Below are 6,081 nucleotides of genomic sequence, written 5' to 3'. Positions count from 1 at the left end.
CCAGAATCCCTCCTGCTGCCCCCCCCCCCCCACACATAAGCCCACCACCCACCAGGACTGGTACCACCCACTTTGGGAGACACTGCTGTAAAGTTTTAAATTCTTTTAAAGAGGTTGTATATTTGAGCTATGGAATTATAAAAACTGAAGTCTGTATTTCTGCTTGTACCATTGTACTGAAGAGCCATTGAAGCCTCTATGAGGCTTTGGAAAATATTTAAAGATTGGTCCCTGCTGTTGCTGGCAAGACGTCCTTCTCCCTCTCCGTTCACTGAAATTCATAGTGAACAAATATCTTAAATGATTTCTACCTCCTGTTCTTATAAATTATATATTTTGAAAATGAATAGAAAGCTTAAAATTCAATATTCCAAGGTTTGTATTTCTTCTATGGAGTGGCAATATTTTTGAGATTTATATTCTGCCACATTATTCCACAAGACAAGGACATCTTTTACATGGGAAGTATCTCTTGCAGCCTTTGCGCTCCATCTGCGGTGGTTGGAAAAGAATGTGTCTGGCAGGGATAAAGATAACAGGTGGAGATGTTGGGTGCAAAGTATGTATGTACACACCTTAAGAGATTATAGCTGTACTGCAATAGCTATCTCAAGCAGAGCCCTTGGGTCCAGAGTTCTTTTCTCAACTTCTCTAAAAGCTAAATGTTTTTATAGTAACAATGTAAATTCAGTGAGGCTATGGTTTTCAAAAAGTTTTTTTCTGTCTGTTTGGCTGGCAACATTAAACTACAATACTTGCTATTTATGTTATATTCTATTCAATATGAAGAACAATTGATAATAATACTATTATTTGTTGATCACTTTGTAATGAAAGAGAAATGTCCCAAAGCAACTTAAAATAGAAACAAAATCAAAAGTCAAATTAAGAATGATGTACAATACACAGTACAGTGGTACCTTGGGTTAAGTACGTAATTCATTCCGGAGATCTGTTCTTAACCTGAAACTGTTCTTAACCTGAAGAACCACTTTAGCTAATGGGGCCTCCCGCTGACGCCGTGCCGCCGGAGCACTATTTCTGTCCTCATCCTGAAGCAAAGTTCTTAACCTGAAGCACTATTTCTGGGTTAGTGGAGTCTGTAACCTGAAGTGTATGTAACCTGAAGTGTATGTAACCCGAGGTACCACTGTATCTATAATAATTGAACAATATCATAAGGACAACCTCCTATCCTCCAAAAAGACTAACACAGCAGTAGAGGCTAGCGCAATCACCAAAGGCCTAGGTAAACAAAAAGGCCTTGCAGGTAGAAACTTAGAATTATAGCACCAGGCATGTTTCATGGGGGCATACATTCAGCTGCACAGAGTCACTCTTCTCGTCTAGTTCTTCTGCATTTTTCTCAGATGAAGCACATAGAGAAGCAACACTGATTAATATTGCAGGGGCTGGACCGGTTCATTTTAGCAGAGGCTTGGGATTCCTGAACTACGTGAGGTTTTGTAAGTCCAAACCACTCTTTTAAATTGAGCCTAGAAACTAATTGGTAGCCAGTGCAAGCAGGCCAGAATCAGAGTAATAAGCTCAGATCTTCTGGTCTCTGTAATCAAACGGCTGATTTCTACACTAGCTGTAGTTTCCAAACAGTCTTCAAAGGAAGGCCCCATGTATAACATTGCGGTAATCTAATCTACAAACGATAAGAATATAGGCCACTAAATCAAGATTATACCTGTGCAAATATACGGTCAAAGCTAGGCCACAAACTCAAACCGGCAGAAGGTTTCCGTGCAACCATGTACACTTATGCCTCTAGCAACAGCAGCGGATCCAGGAATTAAAGAATGGGATGGTTTGGAGGGATCCCAATGGTCATCTAGTCCCCCCCCCCCAATGCAGGAATCTCAACCAGCTCATACAGGACAAATGGCCATCCAACCTCTGCTTTAAAACCTCTACACATGTCTCTATCTCCATGCTATATACCTGCTCCTTTAGTGGTAGTGTGATCCCTTCCAGAACAGGTTGGACACCCATGCAATCTAGGAAATTGCCCCCAAACTGCCTCAGTCAGTCTTTCCCGAGTGGAGCTTCAGTTTATTGCTTCTCATCCACTCTTCTGCCAAGGCGAGGCACTGATCCCCTGCCCGACTTACAGGTGTCAAGGAGGTAGAGCATAAATATACTGATGAGAGCACATGCCAAACCTCCAGTGACCCAACGTGTCTGTCTCTCCACCATCTTTTCCTTTCCCTCTTCCCTCCTGTATTTATTTAGGGAGTAAACCTGTGGGAGGGTTTTTCTTTTTCTTCTACAAGTATATTCTGAATAGAGCTTTTTATGCACTTATGCACTGCAATTTACTATTCAGCTTGATTTGCTTTTGTTTTGAAAAATTAGTGTTTGGATTCCAAATACTGCCCACCCCCCACCCCCATGCATGGCCGGCTGCTATACATGTTGATGTGGAAATAAATCCCCATGAGTTGCATGCACTTAATCATTCATACATTTTATTTAGTAGAGAATAAATGAGGTGTTTCATAACATGGAGATAAAGGTAAAGGGACCCCTGACCATTAGGTCGTGGCCAACTCTGGGGTTGCGGCGCTCATCTCGCTTTATTGGCCGAGGGAGCCGGCGTCCAGCTTCCGGGTCATGTGGGCAGCATGACTAAGCCGCTTCTGGCGAACCAGAGCAGCGCACGGAAACACCGTTTACCTTCCCACCAGAGCGGTACCTATTTATCTACTTGCACTTTGACATGCTTTTGAACTGCTAGGTTGGCAGGAGCAGGGACTGAGCAACAGGAGCTCACCCAGTCACGGGGATTCGAACCACCGACCTTCTGATCAGCAAGTCCTAGGCTCTGTGGTTTAACCCACAGTGCCATCCGCGTCTCTAACACGGAGATCAGTTGCCTTTAAAAACTATTAATGTTTTTACATATTAAGGTATGGGCTCATACCTGTTTTACACAGGTGAAAAGGAACCTATGAGGACTCTCTCAGATGAAGGATATAATGCACCCAAACTTAGAAAGCACATGCTTAAATTGAACCAAGCTTTGGCCAAATAGAATCTAAGAGTGGCCTAAAATGTGTGCATTTTCAAGCTACACATTTTCAAATGTGTGTATTTTTGCTTTGGGCAAGATAGAGTGACGTAACACATTTAATAAATAAAAGTAACAATAACAACAACAACGTACCAGTAGGTGGGACTGAAGAAAATCTTGGCTCTACAACAGGAGTCTGGAGTGTTTAGAGCCTGCTACAAAACTACAATTCCCACAATGCTTTGCCTGAAAGTTTAGGGTGGGGCAGTGAGTCATCTCAGTGGTTGGTATCTGAATACAGCATGGGTGTACCGTATTTTTCGCTCTATAAGACGCACCAGACCACAAGACGCACCTAGTTTTTGGAGGAGGAAAACAAGAAAAAAATATTCTGAATTTCAGAAGCCAGAACAGCAAGAGGGATCGCTGCGCAGTGAAAGCAGCAATCCCTCTTGCTGTTCTGGCTTCTGGGATAGCTGCGCAGCCTGCATTCGCTCCATAAGACGCACACACATTTCCCCTTACTTTTTAGGAGGGGAAAAGTGAGTCTTATAGAGCAAAAAATATGGTAAGTTTGGGAGCCTTTTGCCTTCTGCCAAGGGCCCAATCACAGGAGGATAGGAAATGTTGGGGTACACTATCACAGCCCTTCAGGTAACAATTGACGTGGCAGACGGCACCTTCTCGGTGGCTGTGAAAAGACTTTGGAACTTTATTGGGAGTCGCCCAGAGACAAATTATTCCAACAGGCTGTTTGGGAACTGACTACTTTTAATCAAAGGTCTGGTGCTGTGCTGTTTTTAATTGTAATGATCTGCATGTTTTCATTGGATTAAAAAATAAAATGTTTTAATTCTATTCATGTTTCATTGCTTTTTTTAAACGATTGTCCCATCTTTCAACTGTTATTATTTCATCTGCAAGCTGCCTTGACTCCATATCAGGGAAAACAGTGGCGTATGTATGTATGTATGTATGTATGTATGTATGTACTGTATAAATAAATACTGTAAATAAATAAATAAGGAATTTCTGCTTGTAAATTCCAATTGCAAAGTCCAGCATACAATTCTCTTGCCATGGAGATGCCCGGGGATGGAGTGACCGATGGATAATAAACGTTAATAGCAACTTTATCAGAGAAACATGGAGCTTCCTGGTACTTTTAGAACCCCAATTTCATTTTTGCCTTCGGTAGAAGTGAAATCTGTTTGTGGAATGTAGCAACACAGTGTTTTTACTTTAGGCAGCAGAAATAAGAAGGTAGCGGCACATTAAAAAAGTGCTTGCTCTTTCTAATTTTGTGTTTTTGGGAAAGGATGGGCTTCCTTTTTTATTTCAAGCAGTAAGAATGCAACGGAGAATTGCAACAAGCAATGCAGAGTAAGGTGGCGAGTAAGTCAGATCTTTTCTTGTACTCCTACGGCAACAGAGTCACAACATGCAGGAAGGAGAGGGACCCTGACCCATAGGGCGTGTGCAGAGGGTGCAATTCTCACGACAGGAGGTGCAATCCCTTCCATCGCAGGCAGCAGCAGAAGACAGATCGACACGTGCTTTTGAATCGTGCTGTTGGATGCGAAACGCGAGCGACGGATTGGGACCGCAAAGTGAAATTTTAAGTAGATTGGCCTTTGCCTGCTGCAAACCTGCGCGGGGCATGTCTGTCTTTTGCGCTGAGGGTTTGGGGCTTGGGATCCAAACGACTCTCAGCCCATAACTGTCAACTTTTCTGTTATGTACTGGGTTGAATAGGATCCAAACTGCAGCAGTCTGATTGGCCCTAGAACAATAGGATCCAAAAGGCAGCAGCCTGATTGGTCCTAGAACAATAGGATTCAGAATGCAGCAGTCTTATTGGTCCTAGAACATCAGCAGTATGATTGGTTGGCAGGAACTACCCAATCATGCTCCAGATAGAAGTGAATCCACAACCTGATTGGCTTACAGTAGAATTCCGGAATTAGCCAATCATGTGCAGCCCATTGTGTAAATAATGTATATAAAGCAGATACCTTGAGGGGACTTTCATTCATTCCTCCTCACCACTATGAGCTGAATAAAGAGCATGAAATCACTTTGCGACTCTGAGTATATTTCATTTTCCCTTTTTTAAAAAAGGGAAATTCCCTTATTCCGAATAGGATTCCTCTTAAGAGGAAAGGAAAAAGCTGACAGCTATGTCTCAGCCACTCACCGCTAACCTGCAAGATGGCTCTGTGGTCTCATGGGGCACGACTCTCACAATCCTGGAAAGGCATTTAGCGTGGCAATTATAAAAGCGCTATTTAAAAAACCTTTCTTTTTAAATTGGAGCTGGACAGCACAGCAGGCGCTTTCGCTCCCACCGTTTTGCTGGAGGCGGCGCGCAGCCAATCCGCCCAATTTGCACGGTCAGCTGCCCAACTAACCCGGGGGGGGGGGGAGAGACGTAGGATTCAGACGTGAACCCGAGTGCCCGAGAGATGGGGGCACCGGAGGCGAAGCGCGTATCGGCTCCCCGCGCATCTGCAGAAGCGAAGCAGGGTCCGCTCGGGTCTGACGCGTGTTGGGATTCCTGCATGGCAGCGGGGTTGGTCTCGATGACCCTCGGGGTCCCTGCCCACTCTGACAACTCCTGTGCGCCTAGGATTCTGCCCGGGGATCCGCTGCCCCCCTGCGGACCCTGCTGCCTCCTCTTGCCGCTAGCTTTGTTGTTGTTGTTGTTTAGTCGTTTAGTCGTGTCCGACTCTTCGTGACCCCATGGACCAGAGAACGCCAGGCACTCCTGTCCTCCACTGCCCCCCGCAGCTTGGTCAGACTCATGCTGGTAACCTCGAAAACACTATCCAACCATCTCGTCCTCTGTCACCCCCTTCTCCTTGTGCCCTCCATCTTTCCCAACATCAGGGTCTTCTCCAGGGAGTCTTCTCTTCTCATGAGGTGGCCAAAGTACTGGAGCCTCAGCTTCACAATCTGTCCTTCCAGTGGGCACTCAGGGCTGATTTCCTTCAGAATGGAGAGGTTTGATCTTCTTGCAGTCCATGGGACTCTCAAGAGTCTCCTCCAGCACCATAATT

General features: G+C 44.6%; 2 long non-coding RNA genes across 2 annotated transcripts; both read left to right on the top strand.

Moving 5' to 3' along the window:
• The first annotated feature begins 49 nt into the window (after positions 1–49).
• Positions 50–2,132, top strand: LOC307215864. The gene is made up of 2 exons (XR_013838688.1): positions 50–1,967; positions 2,035–2,132. It is a non-coding gene; the product is annotated as an uncharacterized lncRNA (long non-coding RNA).
• Positions 2,133–2,872: 740 nt separating this feature from the next.
• LOC307216211 lies at positions 2,873–3,880 on the top strand. Its single transcript, XR_013839000.1, has 2 exons — positions 2,873–3,335; positions 3,596–3,880. It is a non-coding gene; the product is annotated as an uncharacterized lncRNA (long non-coding RNA).
• Positions 3,881–6,081: the final 2,201 nt, after the last annotated feature.

Source organism: Podarcis cretensis, assembly GCF_951804945.1.
Source record: "Podarcis cretensis genome assembly, chromosome: 5".
Lineage (NCBI taxonomy): Eukaryota > Metazoa > Chordata > Lepidosauria > Squamata > Lacertidae > Podarcis > Podarcis cretensis.
The sequence above is the reverse complement of the archived record's forward strand: the minus strand, read 5'-3'. Positions and strand labels throughout refer to the sequence as shown.